Genomic DNA, 19,289 nt, shown 5'->3' with positions numbered 1-19,289 from the left:
GTTTGCTCATGCCTGCTCTGGTGAAAGGAATGGTCACTGGCTGAGGATAATCTGGGGGAGGGTGTGTGTCTATATTACAGAATTAATGCAGTTTGACATCACTTTATCTGTCATGGCTCAGTGTTACAGAATCCTAGGAGTTATAGTTTGGTGCAACACTAGCAGTGTATGGAAGAGAAGGCTAAAAACCTTGTAATACTACAATCCCATAGCATTGGGTCATAATGGTAGTGAAAGTGGTTTCAAACGGTATTCCATGCATCCCAGGATTGTGCCTTGAGCAGTGGGAAGCCCTGGCCAGCCTGGACTAGCTTGAGTCTTATTTAGCTTTAAACATTTCTAGCCTCAAAAGGTCCTCTTATAGTATTGACCTGTATCTTTGTTGCCTGTGAGATCAGCCCCTGGTTGAACTGTCTCCTTACGACCACTCATCTTGTCAACCTCACTCTCCCTTGAATTTTGGGCTGTGTCTTTGTTAAGTGCTGATGCGCTAATAAGATCTGAGTATGTTCTCAAAGCCTTTCATGGCTGAATCACTGGCTTGCTGTGAGTTTTCTGGGCAGTATGGCCATGTTCCAGAAGCATTCTCTCCTGATGTTTCACCCGCATCTATGGCAGACATCCTTGGAGGTTGTGAGGTCTGTTGGAAACTAGGCAAGTGGGGTTTATATATCTGTGGAAAGTCCAGGGTTGGAGAAGGATGAGTACTTGATGAACCAACCTGGACACAGCATATAATTTGAGAACACAGAAATGCTGGACCACTCTAGCAACCACCATGTCAGGCTACACAGAGAAGCCACTGAAATCCACAAGCATGTGGACAATTTCAATAGAAAGGAGGAAACCATGGAAATAAACAAAATCCAGCTACCAGTATTAAAAAAACGCTAAAATCAGGACAGTAAATAAAGAACTTTCAGAAAACAAGAATTCCAGACAGGAAACAATCAGAGCCAGCTGATAGTTCCCAACAAAGGATTCCCCCAGGCAGGAAGCAGCCAGGCATTGAATCAGCAAGGCTATTGAATGCTAATCAAGGTAGCCAATTACAACATTTACACTTGTCTCAAGCAGACAAGAGTTCTTTCTCCTGCCCTGGACATTCCACTTGTCTAGTTTCCAGCAGATCTCACAACCTCTGAGGATGCCTGCCATAGATGTGGGCAAAGCGTCAGGAGAGGATGCTTCTGGAACATGGCCATACATCCCAGAAAACTCACAGCATCAGATCTAAGTATCTTTTCCCGGTGTTTGGAGGTTTATTGTGAAAAACTGGAGTTCCAGCTTGGTATAGAAAAAGCAGTTCTAGTTGATTCTGGATCCTGTGGAAGGTGTTCCTGCCAGACAAAGATACAAAGAGCAAGGGGACAATGGTCACAGCCTGTGCCTTCTACCTAATATATTGCAGCAAATGGACAGAACTCCAAAAGGAGGGGAGAATTTAGAAGACAGCTGTTGGAAGAGCCGGCTGCATTCCTGGACTGGCTCCTCCGTGCCATTTTGTGCCTTCTCTTGTTCCAGCCCTAGTCCTCCGAGGTGGATAATGCTGTGGAATTGCAGTCATAACTCTCTCATAGGGCCATACCAAGCCCCTTACAAAAGAGCTGGCTGTCTCCCTCCGGAGCCTCAACACAAAGGCACTTCAAAAAGGAGCAAGGGGAGGGGTTTCATACCTTCGGGTCTAACAACAGCACAGTGTGTGGTGGGCAGGTTCCAGCAGTCGCCCGACAGCATAATAATGTTTTCTGAAATGTTAGAGATCCTTCATTTCTGCCAGTGTGAGCAGATATATCTAAAGAAACAATCTCCTCCCTTAACACAAAGGAAGCTTGAGATTGTCAGCCTGTGCCTTCATTCTTTTCTGCTCCGCTTTCTCTGATGAATGTCTGGATGTGAGGCTGGAAGTAACAGAGGGTTTGTCGTCAGCACTGCTAACTTCTCATTCTCCCTTGTCCCCTTTATTACCACCCGGATTCTGCCTTACCAGAAAATCATGAGGAGAATCTGAGCCTTTTTCTCTAAAACTCCCCAAGCATTGGAAGGAAGGGAGATAAACTGATGATTGTTGAGTTTCTTGTAGGAACAGACACTAATTCTCTCTAGTCCAGTCTAGGATGTCGTTGTAAACAGGCAGCGCAATCGGCTACTGAATGACTAGTTTTTTCCGCACCTAGGCAGCTGTGCCCTCTTGGGGTGCACTGTGCAGGTTGAGCATCTGTTATCTGGGATTCCACAATTCAAAATACTCCAAAAATGTCGACATGGATGGCTGACATAGTGACTCCTTTGCTTTCTGATGGTTCAGTGTTACACAAACTTTGTTTCATGCACAACATCATTTTAAAATATTGTATAGAATTATATTCAGGCATTTTTTATCATGTCAGAAGCAACTTGAGAACACATTGCAAGTCGTTTCTGGTGTGAGAGAATTGGCCGTCTACAGAGATATTGCCCAGGGGACGCCCAAATGAGTTACCATCCTACTGGGAGTCTTCTCTCATGTCCCCCTCAGCTAGGGCTGACAGACAGAAATTCGACCCATCTCGCGGATTTGAACTGGCAACCTTCAGGTCAACAATCCAGCCGGTACAAGGGTTTAACAAGGGGTTAAAAAAAAAACCTTTGAAGCCCCGGTGGCAAAGTGTGTTAAAGCACTGAGCTGCTGAACTTGCAGACCAAAAGGTCCCAGGTTCAAATCCCGGGAGTGGAATCAGCGCCCACTGTTAGCTCCAGCTTCTGCCAACTTAGCAGTTTGAAAACATGCCAATGTGAGTAGATCAATAGGTACCGCTCCGGCGGGAAGGTAACGGCGCTCCATGCAGTCATGCCAGCCACATGACCTTGGAGGTGTCTACGGACAGCGGCGGCTCTTCGTCTTAGAAATGGAGATGAGCACCAACCCCCAGAGTAAGACATGACTATGTCAGGGGAAAACCTTTACCTTTACTTAAGAAAAACCTTCAGGCCATTATGTGTATAAGCTGTATATGAAGCATTTTGAAGATATTTTATCATGGGCGTATATACTAATATAGATATTCCAATATCCAAAACACTTTTGATCCCAAGCGTTTCGGATAAGGGATACTCAACTTGAATTGCTAAGGAAACTTGGCAGTTGCATGCGTTTATGGCTAGCTTTTGAGGAAGCAAAGTTCAGCTCCTGAGTACTTGAATAGTAGATTGTTTGCTTGTACTATGGGGTGGGGCAGAGCTCTAGTCTGGATTCACTATGAAAGGACTTCCCCTCACCTCCATTTTACAGAAAGCCATGACTTCTCAAAGAATAGCTGTAAGTTGGAAGTAGAATGCCACTTATTTGTTGCGGCTGCAGCTCCAGTCTTCAGGGAACCTCTTAATAAACTTAACTACCTGTAATTTAGGAATTTCTAGGCCTTGATTTAAAAAGAATATTTCACTGTTGGAAGGCGTGGGTTCAGAGTGCCACTTAGCCAAGAAGCCAGCAATAAAATGTATTAGAAGCATTGCCTCTTAGCCAAATCTGCAGTTGTGAGAGTTACTTTCTGAAATCTTATCTTTCAAGCTTAATGCCAAAACCTTGTGGATACCACCATGGAGTCCTGGGAGAAGGTTTGGGATGTGTGATGAGCATGGTTCATTCCCAGACAAAACACTTCTCAGATGTTTCCAAAAATCCCGAAAGAACATAAGTTTAGCACATCCTGGCTTGTTGCTGCATAACTGGTCTCTCACGATATGCAAGTGTCAACAGGCCGCTGGAGAAATCTGGAATGAACTAGGAACTGACTTCTGTGCTTAGCCAGCTAGCATAGTTAAATACTTGAGATAGGACAGTGTGATGCAAGGCAGAACAAATGTGTCTTGACAGCTCTGTGGTAAAAGGGAGGAGGGGGCTGAACTAGAACGAGCAATAGTGGCAGAACTGGCTATGCTGCTTGGCTCCTGCCCTCACATTGTCTCTAGACAGGGATCTTTCATTTTCCCACATCTAAGCAGTGTTTCTAACATTATTCCTATTTTTTTTTCAGAAGTGGCAAACTTTGCCAGGATGGCTTTTCTATTGTCAGGTTTAAAGTAAACTTGGCAAAAGAAGTGATAAGCTTTGGAGATTTTGTACTTCCTGACCACACAAAATACATGTAAATACAAATGTGCACCTTTATTTCAAACATAGTAGACTAACCTCAGACATTGCCTGGTTCAGGTGTGTTTGTGCAATTTTTTTTATGTCAGGAGCGATTTGAGAAACTGCAAGTCACTTCTGGTGTGAGAGAATTGGCTGTCTGCAAAGATGTTGCCCAGGGAACATCCAGATGTTTGATGTTTCACCATCCTTGTGGGAAGCTTCTCTCATGTCCCCGCAGGGGGAGCTGGAGCTGATGGAGGGAGCTCATCTGTGTTTTCTCTGGATTCAAACCGGCAACCTTCAGGTCAGCAACCCAGCCTTCAGGTCAGCAGTCCTGCCGGGAGAAGACTTTAACCCATTGCGCCACTGAGGGTTCAATGAAATTTGGGGATGGAGATTGAATTTGCCAAAGCAACCTTTATCCATGTTTTGAACTTCTACTCTCAGAACTCCTGACGATTAGCGAGGCTATCTGGGACGGATAGAGGCTGAAGTCCCAACCCTCTGGAGAACTGTCGGGTGGAGAAGGCTGAACTAAAGACTCTTCCGGTTGTTTTTGTTTATTCCCTTGTATTGGAAATTGGTTTGTAAACAAACTTTCTGTGGGCCTTCCTACCTGCTCAGATTTTTTTTCCAGGACCCTCATGTTTGTCATAATCTGTGGGAGCTGAAGTTGCATTACATACAGTGGCGGAGCAAAATGGTGTCCCTTATATAAAATGGCAAAATCAAGGTTTCCTTTTTGGAGTTCTTTTGTTAATACATATTTTGTGGATGCAGAATCTGTGGCTACAGAGGACCAATTGCATTTCTAACCTCACTGAGCAAGCAAGTGCCTGAACTTGCTGAAATTATAAGACACCTGTTTCTTATAATGGTTCTGATGAACCATCCTGCAAGGAGATTCCTTCAGCTGTGTTGAGTTCTATTTTAAATGAGAAACCAGAATGCCTTTCCAAGCATAAGAATTAAAATACTACTTCTTTCTGTGAATTAAACAGGTGCTAGCATTGGGAGTTAAAAGGCCAGCTAAGTTTAATGAAACGATTACTAGAAGAAGCTGTGTATGGCTTGTGGCAAACAGACAAAAATGGATTGTGATCCTATAATATGAATCTGATTGTACTTCTAATCTTGTCATAGGTTGAAATAGTGGGATCCATGCAATGCAGAACAGTGAGGGATGGATTCTTGGATTGGACCTATTGAAATCAATTAGTCTTAAATTAAGCTTGATCATCTTTTGTTCATTGATTCTGCTCTAAGCACATCTACATCTGGATCCAAACCTTTGTACCTGAATTTGAATCATGCTTGTTGAAAAGCATTGGCAGAAAAAGTAGTAAACGATTGAGATTTTGTTCCTGGATGTTCTAGTGATATTCAAATTCCATCTGAGGATTACATTTATCAGTATTGCGAGACTGGAAACCTAGACCGGAAAATCTGTTGCAGTCAGTGAGGTCATTGAGGTCATTAATGCTAAGTGATAGTTATTTATGTTATCAGTGGTGACTTAGATTATTCATATAGGAAACAGGATGATTTAAGATCTGCTCAGGTATTGGCTAATCAAGAGACTTGTGAGCTGGTCACAAAACTATTCTGGGTATTGGGACAGGAAATGATGGGGTGGAGTGGGTGGGAGAGGACTAGATGTCATGGTTGCCATTACCTGAGTCATCAAAGCATGGGCCACAGCTGATTTCTCTCAAAATTCCCTTTTCTAGTGATATTTCCGATTTTGTGGCTTGTTTGCAACCACAGGAACTGAAAAAAGAAAGACAGCACACAGGTGTTTTTGGAAGCAGTAATAAAGTGGGCCAAACATCTTTCTAAATGATCTCGTTGAATATTCCTTTTCCTCTTTATCTTCCCAATTTTGTTAAAATTTGTATTGTATGCTGTTCCCCTTATTCCTTGGTTGCGTGAGAAATGGAAATGGCTATCTGTATACCGAGATCAACTATACAATTTTGTTGTGTGCATCTTTTAAACAACACCAATTATTTATTATTATTATTTATTTTTGTATTTTATTACTTTATATTATATCTATACCCCACTTTTCTCCTGGTGGGGACTGAAGGCGACTAACAATCACACACTTTGGTCATAACTTAAAAACAAAGTGAATACAAAAATTAAAAAACACAATTAAATAGCGCAGTGTAATTTAAGTTAAAATACAATCTTTTTTTCATGTCAGGAAGGACTTGAGAAACTGCAAGTCGATTCTGGTTGAGAGAACTGGCCATTTGTAAGGACATTGCCCAGGAAACGCTTGGATGTTTTGATGTTTTACCATTCTTATGGGAGTTTTCTCTCATGTCCCCGCATGGAGCTGGAGCTGATAGAAGGGAGCTCATCTGCGCTCTCTCTGGATTCGAACTTGCAGCCTCTTAGCAAGATGTCCCTTATCCTTCCCCAAATGCCTGCTGTCAGAGAAAGGACTTTACCTGCTTGCAGAAGGCAAGCGAGATGGGACCATCCTGGTCTCTCTTGGGAGGAACCACTGAGGATGATAATGAGATATGTGTACCCTTCATAAAATTATTTTTATTAATTGTATTTTGTAACATATCCAGACAAGTTAACGCATGTTAGTCCAGTTACAAATCTGGTAAATGGACTGCTCAAATGAATCTTGGCTAATTCATTAAGGCTAACTCTTCTATTAGGCAGATGAAAGGTTTTGCCTCAGGTGGCAAAGTACCATATCTCTTGCTCTGTGCCTCCTGAACTAGTCTGCTGCCTTTAGGTGTGGTATTGGATGTTGTCCCAGTAGGAAGGATGTTGAGGCTCCTTTCAGGTTTTGACCATGGAATGAGAGGATGTCGTCTTATTGCTTTGCTTGGACAGCAAATAGTGTTGTCCTTAGGGACTTTGGACTTTGGTCTTTCATCTAGGATTTTCGTCATGAAGAAAGGGTTTTTTTTTTGGTTCTGTAGAGCACTACTTGCTATATGGATGGTGAATGTATCTTTTTTGTCTTTATATCTCTGGTTTCTAAAGTTCTAAGTTAAGTCTGGGAAGGGAAGACAGCCAGAATAATGATGGTTGGAAGAACAAACGACTACTGACAGCGAGACCATTTGTTCTTCCTCAAACCTAGTTTCAGGGCAGATGCAAAGAAAATACATGTGGTGTTATGGAAGCGGGTTCACTTCAAAACAACGAGATGAACTAGTGGCAATATTCTTTGCTATTAGTAGAATCGGTCTGCTTGCCTTCCTCCTACTAGCAGCTTTCACTGCTTTTGTGGCTAAGTAGAAGCAAGTCCATGAGACACACCCTTGCGCAGTTCTTCAGTTCACAGCTACTGCCAGCACCCACAATCTTCAAACAAAGCCAAATGTTGAGTAAGGCTTGCCAGACAGTTCATATGGCTGCTGCAGTCTCTACAAATAAAAGTAAAAAACATCAACAGAACACGATCTTGTTGAATCAGTCTGTAGAACAATTGTAGGGAGCCTGTAATTATCTGGAAATAGTTGGACCACAGCTCCCATATACCTGGCCATTGGCTGAACTGGCTAGGGCTGATGGGAGTTGACGTCCCGTGACATTTGGAGGTTTTATTGATGTTGGTGTTTTTTACTGGGATAATTGTTTTATTGCTTTGTTACTGTTATTTGTGTGTTTTATCGGGCCAGGCCCCATGTAAGCCGCCCCGAGTCCCTTCGGGGAGATGGGCGGGGTATAAAAATAAAGTTGTTGTTATTATTATTATTATTATTATTATTATTATAGGTTTCTTCTATAGCAGAGTTTCTCAACCTGTTGGTTGCCAGGTGTTTTGGCCTACAACTCCCAGAAATCCCAGCCAGTTTACCAGCTGTTAAGATTTCTGGGAGTTGAAGGCCAAAACATCTGGGGTCCCACAGGTTGAGAACCACTGGCCTATAGAATGTGCCCCATATGAATCTTCTTTTCTATTTCAACTGATCATTCATAACATTCAATAAATTTACATTACTGGTTTGAGTTCCTACGCTGTTATGGATCTAGGATTTATTATCATCCCCTCCTGTGCATTCATTGAAGGCTGATCCAGACATACAAATGTTACATATGAATATGACCCATGGTTTGGAATGCATTTCCTTCGGAAACAGTCATCAACATTGGCAAAAATAGGTCTCTTCCAGGTAGAGCAGCACAAGAGCCGGAATAACAGAAAAACTGCAGCATCTTGTTTTTCCCCCTCTTAAAATTAATCTTCATTAGCCAGAAAGAGGGCAAAAGAAGATCCATTGTTTTGGTGTGGGCTGTCCTCATTTTACATTTTGTCCTTGACAGTAAATTAGTTCTACTGAAAAAGAGTTCCTTTCTTTCTCGTCTCTTTCACTTTCCTTCCCAATCCACTTAGTTCAATACTCTTTAGGGTAGAAAATCTTGGTGAAGAACAACCAGAAGCCAGCCTTGTTGCAACATGAGTTGCTGGCCTTGAATCTCCTCCTCCTGCTGTAAGGCTTTGCTTAGTAGAAAAGCAGCACAGCACAGTTCTCCTTGCTCATTGGTGGCACGCCCCTTTCCTTGCCCTCTTGAGTAGTACATACATTCTTCTGAACATGTCGTTGCATGTATGATTGCTGCCCTTGCCTTGCTGGTGGATCAGGTAAGCTGGTTTTGTCTTAAGTGAGGAAGAAGCTTGTGATACCTGCTTCTCGTTGGCTCAGATGTCTTGTTTGAGCCACTCCTTTTCAGGAGATGGGAAATGGGTGACTGGGGTAATATTTCTCTCCCCACCCTCCCCTTCAAACACTTGAATGGCTTTCTCAATCAGTGACTCATAAGAGATGTCACCCCGGTTGACTCAAATCCTTCCTTCTGGGTTGAATAATATGTCTGCGACAAGGTTTGTTTCCCCTAGCTAATTCACAACTCTTTGTCTGTAGTAATTCTGAAAATAACCTGGCTGATTTCTCATAACGTGGAGGCTGACATAAGGTAGCAGCATAGAGTTGCATATCTTACTCATCTACAGGAGCTGATATTTCATGAGCACCTACAGTTGGGGAACGTTAACGTCCCATGCCTAATAGGGCACAGAGTATTTAAAGGTGGGTTACTTTTTCAAGTGGGGAGCCAGTTTTCATTCTGATAGCAGACTTCACCACCCTATCAAAATGATCCTGGAAATGACATGAAGTCATTTTCTTTTTCAACCAGTTTCCCACTGTATTTTGAAGTTTTAGGCGAGTGTGGAAGAGCAAAACTGCACTTTTGTGATGGTGGTTTTGAATGGTTTTGAATCGCCCTTTTGTAAGTGTGTAGCCTCACCTGCCTTGAAGCTAGAGGGGTAGCTTGAAGGGCTTTAGTGCCTGCAAAAAAAGGTGTTGGGGTGCTACATGCTGCTTGTAGGCCACCCTTTCCTCACCCTTGCTTTTTCTTACCTTTTGTGCCTCAGGGAGTGGGACTGAGATTTGACTTATGTAAGTAGGGAATGCAGCCCCCAGTGGCACAGTAGATTAAACTGCTGAGCTGCTGAACTTGCTGACTGAAAGGTCAGCAGTTCAAATCTGAGGAGCGGGGTGAACTCCCACTGTTAGCCCTAGCTTCTGCCAACCTAGCAGTTTGAAAATATTCAAATGTGAGTAGATCAATAGGTACCGCTCCAGCAGGAAGGTAATGGCGCTCCATGCAGTCATGCCGGCTACGTGACCTTGGAGGCATCTTGGGACAATGCCGGCTCTTAGGCTTAGAAATTGAGGTGAGCGCCACACTCCAGAGTAGGAAAACCTTTAACTTTACCTAAATAGGAAATGGCAACAATTATAGTTCCTCTTGTATTTGTATTTCCCACTGCCACTGGATTTGACATTATGGTAGATTTTCTAAGAAGGCGGGGAGGGAGTAGAGTACATCCTGTTTCAAAGGGAGTTGTGCTCAGGGGAGTGTGATTTCCTCTTTAAAACAAGGGAGCATTCCTTTTTTCTGATTTTTTTAAAGGCATAAGTGATGTTTCTTTTCTCTTCCTGTCACACCTCTGAATTCTGGCGATGGTTTTGGGAAGACCTCATCTTCCAGTGGAGAGGTGAATTTAATCCCCTAGATCAGAGGTCCCCGAACTTTTTAAACAGGGGGCCAGTTCACGATCCTTCGGACTGTTGGCGGGCTGGACTATAGTTGGCCACTGAGCAATAATAATAATAATAATAATAATAATAATAATAATAATAATAATAAAGAGGGTTGGAAGAGACCCTTTGGGCCATTGAGTCCAATCCCCTTCTGCCTTTGTGCACTGAAAGCACAAGCAAAGCATCCCTGACAGATGGCCACCCAGAATCAATGTTAATAATAATAACAACAATAATAATAATAATAAATGTGCCGTGCCAAAAGATCTCAGCCGACATTTGGAAAAATAGACATTGACAAAACTACGATCTGCCAACTGCAGAAGGCCATCCTACTGGGATCTGCATGCATCATCCAAAAATACATCACACAGTCCTAGACACTTGGGAAGTGTTCGACTTGTGATTTTGTGAAACGAAATCCAGCAGATCTATCTTGTTTGCTGTGTCATACTTATAATAAAAAAGTGGGTTGAAAGAGACCCTTAGTCCAACCCCTTTCTGCCTCTGTGCACCAAAAGCACAAGCAAAGCATCCCTGACAGATGGCCACCCAGCCTCAATGTTAATAATAATAATAATAATAATAATAAAATGGTTGTAAGAGAAGAAGAGACCCCTTGGATCATTTAGCACAACCCCCTTCTGCCCTTGTGCCATGGGGGCCGGATAAATGGCTTTGATGGCCGCATCCGGCCCCCGGGCCTTAGTTTGGGGACCCCTGCCCTAGATCCACCAAAGTTGTCCAGCTTTGCTGTTTGTGAAAAGCACAGAATGGTATACCTGCGGTCTGGGTGGAACCGTTTTTATATATTGGGATATTAGAGGTGGGTAAGAGTGAAAATTAAGCTTCTCATTAAAAAGAGGGAACATTGGGGAGCTCAGTTTTGTGTCCCAGCTTGATGGAAACGGGAGGACATGGAGACTAGGGCAATATTGAATTGTTTGAAGATATAACTGTTCAACTTGTAAGAGGAAAAGTAGATTAGAAATTTTTGGGCAAATATTCATCAGTGTCATTGCTAAACTCTCTTGTAATTCCCTTTCCCTTTATACTTTGCCTCTGCTGTATTCAGGTAAGGTAACACTAGCATTTGGTATCAATCTTGCATTCTCTTTCCTGCAATTTTCTAAACAATGTCATTTCCTGTCCGACCAGGAAATGCTTGCTTCCTTCCTTCCTTTCTGCCTGAACAATAAAGGACTTAAAAATCTGTTTGGATGAGGCCATTTCCTCCTCCCAGCTATGTTAAAGAGATTCTGCAAGGTCCTTTAGCTTAGTTCTGTTTTGTTGCAACTGTAGCTTGTTTGTGTCTTGCATTATGTGGGTTATTGAGAGTAAAATATGGAATGTTCTGACATAATTGAGCTGTCATTCGGGAAATATTTTTTATACATGCATGTACACTTGAACCCAAAATGTGTGCTCACTGGATAAAAACCATCAATGCGTGGTAGATTATCTGCAGTAATACAGAATCTGAAGTTGATCATCTTACTAGTGTTTATTTTTTTGGTATTTTCTCCCTCTATTGCCTCTTTGTTTTGTTAGGCTTTGTGTGTCTAATTGATCCAAGAGGAATGTGAGGCACATTTGCTTATAAGAACAGTGGTAAAACACAGAGGTATTACACAGAAATATCTCTGTGTATGGTGCACTCTCAGCCTTTCTACCTTGAGAGTAGGCATATTGCAAGGATAGAGACCTGTCATAAATAAATGTGTATGCACTTGTGCATGAGACCCACATTATGCTTAAATTGCTGTGTTAGGTGACTCTAAAATATCGTAATCGCCACTCCTAGGACAAACATCTTCTCAGTTTCTGAACATTTTCTAGGATGAAATGAGTTTGAGTAACTTATCAGGTATTCTGTGGGAGTCTTGTAAAGAACAAGCTTCTGAAAAGAGATGTGGCTTCTGACTTAACCCTCTCTGTGTGTAATACTAGTACTTCTCTGACTTTAATGACATAAGTTAAATCTGGGGTCTTGTAATGAGAATTTTTTTTACTAATATTTGAGAACAGAATTAATTCACAATGCCTAAAGATTTCTTGATCTCTTGTTCTTCATGTAAAAGTCAAGGGCAGGCTTTGGGGCCATGTTTGTGGATTTTGATATGTCCCATGAATAAGCTAAGGGTCATTCTGTGGAGAGACATAAGTACCAGTGGGCACTTGTAGTAGAAAAACAGATGCGGTCTTATTGGAAACATCAATTCTGGTCAGCTTAATTCCTTTTCTTTCTTTTATTGGATGTTAAAGTATAAATGCAGTGAAATTGACAAAAAAGAAGAGGGATGTTGGCAACGAAAGACACATGTTGGCACATGTTGATATACTTAAAATAAGCTCAATGTATGTCCAAAAACACATTTACTTCTAGGTATCACCTGTAAAATATAAATTCATATGTGGCTGAAGTGGTAAGATCTGACCATTGGGTAAGGGGTAGTAAAATTGGACTTTTAGCTCTTGAAATACAAATCATTTAGCTCAAGTAATTGCATTCAGGATCCAGCCGTGTGACTATCAGTTGAATTTTAGGTTGCAGAAACAACAGTAACTACATTTTTTTGTGTCAGGAGCGACTTGAGAAGCTGCAAGTCGCTTCTGGTGTGGGAGAATTGGCCATCTGGAAGATCGTTGCCCAGGGGATGCCCAGATGTTTTGGTGTTTTTATCATCCTTGTGGGAGGCTTCTCATGTCCCCGCATGGAGCTGGAGCTGATAGAGGGAGCTCATCCGCGCTCTCCCCGGGTGGGATTCGAACCTGGCAGCTTTCAGATCAGCAACCCAACTTTCAAGTCACAAGACTTTAATCCACTACGCCACCAGGGGATCCTTGTCTACAAATATCAAAGGTATTTCTAGTGCAGAATTAATATATTGCACTGTATCTAGTCAACAAAGGAAGTATTGCTTATATTTCATCGTCAACATTAGACGAAGGGACATTCGAAAGAGATTTTTTTCACTATTCCAGGTTGGGCAGTTGATTACATAAGGCAAGCTAATTGTTTCTTCCATTTCTACTATTGACATAAACCCAGACTTTCCAACAAACATTTGAAAATTATGGTACATTGTTTTTTCTTAAGGTTACAGTTAGTGATTCTAACACTGAAATAACGACTGAGGTTAATAGTTCTGTTTAACCGATGATGGAGTAGACTATAGTCCCCACTCACTGCAGTGTTGTGTCTGACTTCATCTTGTTCTTGTGTGTGGGTCTTTTGGTAGCACTTGTTGTTCCAGACCTATGCTATGCTATTTTGGTTTGCTACTTGAACGTGCCATGTTGTCTGTAAGTTGTTTAGGCATTTCTTTGATTTTACAAACAGATAAGAAAAAGGGGAAATGACTTGGACTATGCAGGAATGACATGACAAGCATTGCGGGCTGGGGACATGGAGTTATGCCTTATGGCCTGGTGCCTTGGCTTCCTCTTAGAGAGAAAACCACGTCATCTTCAAGGGGGAAGAAGGGATATTCTTTGTCTGGATGCCAGGCAGGTGTTGAGGGGCAGTAGTACAGCACAGGCTTCCCATGCTGGAGGTCCCATGTTGAATCCTGATAGTTAAAATAGGTGGCTGAACAGCTTCCAAACAGCCCTGCTTGAACCACTGGCAGTCCAAGTAAACAAAACCCGGATAGATACCCAGGCTAGATCTAGATTGACATACACTGCAATTTGAAACTGCAGTATATGGTCAATGCAGTAGAGTCATAATTATGTAGTTGAACTGTGTTATATGTGTCTACACCAGTGGTTCTCAACCTGTGGGTCCCCAGATGTTTTGGCCTTCAACTCCCAGAAATCCTAACAGCTGGTAAACTGGCTGGGATTTCTGAGAGTTGTAGGCCAAAACACCTGGGGACCCACAAGTTGAGAACCACTGGTCTACACTGACCATATAAAGCAGTTTCAGACTGGCAGTCTAGATCCAGGCACAGTCAAATCTGGCTTAAGGCAGCATCCTGTCTTGCTTCCTCGCATAATAAGGAACTCTTATATGAATGAGATCAGGGCTATTGCAAAGCGTAGGGTTATTAAAACTATACCCCTCACCCCCTTGGTATATTGCAAGCATTGGGGTCATTGCTCTATACTTTATATTAAGTACCCAGTGTAAAAGGTGACTTTGGTGCACATGGAAATGGAATGCCTTTGAAAGTTACAGAAGCCCCTACTCTAATCACTGAAAATCCTAGTCAACAACTCTGCTTTATACGATTAAAAAACAATGCCCATATGCTTTGTGGCTTACCTCCACAACTGTAAGGGCCAAAGAGTTGCATCTCTATTTTTCTTCTTTAAACGTAAGCTGGGATTATCAGGAGGCTTGATTCTGTACTCAATTTCTGTCATACTTATAATTCTGTAAATAAGTTTAGAGGACAATTTTTAACTCTTTATTCTGCATTTAGAATCAGCTCTGTCTGGTCGTGCAAGATGGATGCTTCCCCACCCCCACAACTTTGAAATTTCAAAAGAGACAGGTGGTAAACCACAGAGGGTGTGAAGACTGTTTTTGGAAAGCAGTCATGAAGAGCAATAAAGTGTCAAATCACAGAAAATTGGAAGCCCCCCTCCCCCACATCTCCCTTATGTCTTCTGAATATTTTCCAAGTGTTGCTGTCAGTTCATATGTATTTTATCTTAGTAGCAGAATACTGGAATCATGGCTTTTTTATAATCTATGAAAATCAATTTGCAGGAGGTACAAGATTCTGTAGTTAAGTCATTCTAGATACCCCAGTAATTGAGTTTGAAACTGCTTGATATGGTCAGTGTAAATTATTTGTAGGATTCCAAAAGAGACTTTTCTTTATGCCTTGGTGTAAGAAGTAAGAGAGAAAAATACTCTAAAGGTACTGCTTTCTGTGGTTAATGGTAAGCTCTCAAAATGTGCACATTAGTTAAGATGGCCGTGTAGTTATGGGTTTCTATGACCAATACAGAAGGTGCAAAATAAGCACTGTTGTTGGAAATTGGTCTACATCCACAAACCAGCATAGCAGTGCCAAGTAATGCTGAGTTGGAAATGCTTTAAGTACTTATGTGCCACCCACACACACTGATGAAGTTGCTTCTGCACCTTAACCTTGTATTTTCTCTGGCTTATATGCTTTGAAGAGTCCTGTATGCAGTTGCATGGAACTGAGCTCTGTTTTTGCAGCTGAAGAAAGTGTTGCAATTGGGGTTTACTTTTGAGGAGACAGGCCTGGATTTCAATTGTGTTTTCGATTCATGAAAGCATAGAAACAGGGAATTTTAGAGTTGGAAGAGACCCCAAAGGCCATCTAGTCCAACTTGATGCCAAGCAGAAACACACAGTCAAAGCACTCTCGACAGATAGCCACCCAGTCTCTCCTTAAAAACCTCCAGAGAAGGAGACTCCGTCACACTCCAAACAGCTCTCACTCTTTGAAGTTCTTTCTAATGTTAGCTTGGCCATTTGGATATACTCTAGTACAGTGGTTCTCAACCTGTGGGTTCCCAGATGTTTTGGCCTACAATTCCCAGAAATCCCAGCCAGTTTACCAGCTGTTAGATTTTCTGGGAGTTGAAGGTCATAACATCTGGGGACCCACAGGTTGAGAACCACTCCTCTAGTACAAGCTAACTAATGGTATTAGAGGAGGAAATGATGAAGAATTTGTAAATAAATTGCGGCTGGCATTTGTGTATCTGGAAAGGAAGACAAAGGTAGATTTGAAAGTAGCCACAAAGGGAATTTATTAAGAAATAAGGGTAGATGCTTGTTAGATCACACATAGAGTGGTATCGGAGGTCTTGGGTGATGGGTTCACGGGTGTGGGGTAAAAGGGGTAGGGGTTTGATAAGAAGTGATAATTGTACAGTCAATAATATTTTGTATATGATTGGCATTAGATAGCTGTGTAACACCTTGTTAATATTTTTATGTATGTTTTTTTCTTTTCTTTCTTTCTGTTTTTTTTCATTTATTCAACAAAAGAATAAATAAAATTTATCTGGGAAAAAAGGAAAAAAATGTTTACATGAAAGCTTGTGTCCTGCAGTTTGAATCCATTGCTCCGTATCTAAGTCTTCAGATCAACAGAAAACAATTTTCCCCCTCCTCAATGTGACATCCTTTCAAATATTAAACATGGCTATCATGTCTTAACCTTCTTTTCTGCAAGCTAAACATACCCAGCTCCCTCAGCCGCTCCTAGCAGAGTTTGGCTTCTAAACCTTTGATCATTTTGGTCGCCCTTCTCTGGACACATTCCAGCTTGTCAATATCCTTCTTGAATTGTGATGCCCAGAACTGGAGGCATTTTTCCAGGTGACGTTAACCAAAGCAGAATAGAGTGGGACTATTACTTCCCTTGATCTGGGGCTTACTAATGAGTAGGTATTTACAAAAGATTCAACTGCCCTTGGGTGAGAAAGCTTGCCAGTGTTAGGAATCGGAGTTTTATTACCCACCTTGTATTCTTCCTTTACCCCCTGCCCGCCCCTGGAATGCAGACTTGGTGACCCTTTCCAAATAGGAATTCGACCCCCAGGCCAGGAAAAAAACAACCTTATTTTAAGCAGCAGTTAATTGGCCTTTTCAGGACTGTGCCACATGGGTGAAAGCAGGCTTGCAAAACAATGTCAGCACAAGATCCTACATGTACTTAAGCCAACAAATTTCAGGTGGACCAGTTATGGACTGTTGGGGAAAATAGGTATAGAAAAAGTAGTTTTTTCCGTACTGTAATATCTTGATCAATTCCCCAATGGATATCATAATTCAAAGACAAGGAAGTGAAGAGAAATAGTAGATTATCAGACGTACATAATGAAATGATACCATTTGAAGCAGTTGCTTCACCTCCCTTCTCCCTTGCAGACTTGTAGGGGTGCTAGGTTAATGCTGGACAGATCTGCCTTGTTCTATGTATTGTGCATAAGGGGTCAGATTAGATTGTAGAGGTGGAAAATGTGTAAAACAGGGCAACTGAAATGTCCAACGCCTTGATTGGAGTTGTGAATGGTGCTTCAGCTTAGAAAAATGGTATGTGTAAGTCTCTTCCTGCTTAAGTGGCTGAGGGGGAAAGGAAAGGGCCTGAGGCTGATAGGAATGGTGGGAGTTGAAGTTCAAAACACCTGGAGGGCCCAAGTTTGCCCTGGCCTGGTGTAAATGCACCCTTACATATACGGGTCAAGTGAGGTTTGAGTCTGGGGAGGCAAAACTTGATTTCCCAACTGCACCTTGACGTGAACAAGGTCTAGGCACCCAGATCTTTTTAGGCAAAGCGGAGGGTTCGTTGTGCTGGCTGCCTTTCCCTCCTCAACACTCCGTCTCAGCGTGAAAACAAAATCCGAGTCAGCTGGGCGTTGGCCAGAGGACCGATCCCTAGTGGCTGCTTCCTCTGATCAGTATCCAGGGCAGGCTGTGGCTCTCCTGGAGAGCGCTGCAAAGGACTTTGCTCCCGTGGAGCTGATAGGCCTGGCCTTATCTCAGAGAACACCCAGATTGTATTTGCTGTAAGGCTGTAACTGAAAGCCCGAGCTGGCTGGATTTTTCTCCCTTCCCTTTCTCTCTTTGGAAGTAACTGCTGAAACAAGAACACCTGCAGATGAGGTAAGACCTCTTTGCTCAGGGTGGTGAGGTATTGATGTCACCAAGGAGCCTGGAAACTATTGTAGAAGGGATATTTTTGACAACCTGGAATGCATCGCATTGGTGGGTATTTTTGTGGACTTCTGTAGTTCATTGCTCTGGCTCAGTGTTTGTAGACTTCTGTAGTTCATTGCTTTGGCTCAGTGTTTGTGGACTTTTGTAGTTCATTGCTGAGTATCTGTGTTGGTGGAGTTCTGTAGTTCTTCACCGTGCGTCTGTTTGTGACCGTTTCCTTGTAATTGGGCACCGACTATATGATTGCGGCCCCTCTCCTGCTATCACCTCCCCTCCTTCCTTGATACTTTGTCTGCAAATCCTGCCTGGAGTTGGTGGGGGGGATTGAGGAGTGAGGGGTGGGGAGCGCGACTCAGGAAGGGTTGTTTTCCCTCTCATATGATAAGGAGCTGCGCTGGGCGAAGGGGGGTCAGCTCTTGCTGCTGATTGGTGGCCCAGCTGCCCAGGAATGCTCTGGCCCGCTTCCCAGAATCCAGTCCTCTGTGTTTGTTTGTTTCTGAGCCTGAGGTCTGGTGCTACTGTGACAGGAAATGGGGAAGCTGGAGGGGGTGAGAGGAGAGGGGAGCTGGGGGTGGCGTGAAGAGAGAGAGAGAAGGGAGACGTCTGTGTATGTGCCTGTGAAATCTCTTTGTCCCCAGAGCTCAGCTGCAAATTCCCACAGAGAAAAGAGTGGCCTTTGTGTTGCCTCCAAAGGCTTCCCAACTTGTCCGGCTCCTGCGCCTAGAGAGGCTGGGAGTGTGAATCCAGGCGTTCTTGCCCATTTCCTCCATGCACAGATTCCTGCCTTTTAAAAAGGAAATTAGGGCAGAGAAGACGGCAGGCTTGCAGGAGAGGAGATTTCCTCAGTGGCATTTTTTTTTCTTCTTCTTGAAGCTGTGCATCACAAACTAAATTAGGGAAGCTCCTATTGGATGTCGGACGTTTCAGATTATGCAGGAGACGTCACTGGCAGTGTACGTGTGCAGGTGCTCCAGATACATACGGGATCATTGCAGGAGGAAAAACACTCTTGCAGCCTCAGCTGTAGTCAGTGTCTACATTATCCAGCTACTTTCCACCATAGAGATTTTCTTTCCTCATTAACCCCAGTTGTCTCAATGACTAATGCCGTTCTGGCTTGTGTAAACCCTCTTAATAGGCATCCTCATCCTGGTGTGTAAATGCATTTTTGTTACCGCAGTGACTGTGCTAATCTTCTCCTAGAGCTTTAGTTGAGAGATATTTTGCCTTCAGCTTCCATCTATCACAACTAGCATAGCTGATGCAATATAGGATTGTGGGAGTTGCAGTCCATAGCCCCTGGAACCCAGGAATTTCCTACAGTTGCTCTTCCTGACGGGATTGTACTTTGTGAACCACATCTGACCCCTTGATGACTGTTTCTTTTTAATGAATATGTATGGCTTGCTATGGCGCAATGGGTTAAACCGCT

The 19,289-nt window shown here is 42.7% G+C and overlaps 1 protein-coding gene across 15 annotated transcripts in view; it reads left to right on the top strand.

The window, feature by feature from the left end:
- Window positions 1-19,289, top strand: part of ctnnd1 (catenin delta 1) — a 76,658-nt gene that overhangs the window by 2,595 nt on the left and 54,774 nt on the right. For 2 of the 15 annotated variants that reach the window (XM_016994363.2, XM_062967157.1), the window contains exon 1: window positions 17,614-17,803. The exons of 11 other annotated variants lie outside the window; for them this stretch is intronic. The gene's annotated coding sequence lies outside the window, so the exon portion shown is untranslated. Of the gene's footprint in view, window positions 1-17,610; window positions 17,804-19,289 lie in introns of those variants that run through there. 2 more of the 15 variants (XM_003214955.4, XM_062967160.1) reach the window with 2 other exon arrangements.

Source organism: Anolis carolinensis, chromosome 1, assembly GCF_035594765.1.
Source record: "Anolis carolinensis isolate JA03-04 chromosome 1, rAnoCar3.1.pri, whole genome shotgun sequence".
NCBI lineage: Eukaryota > Metazoa > Chordata > Lepidosauria > Squamata > Dactyloidae > Anolis > Anolis carolinensis.
The sequence above is the reverse complement of the archived record's forward strand: the minus strand, read 5'-3'. Positions and strand labels throughout refer to the sequence as shown.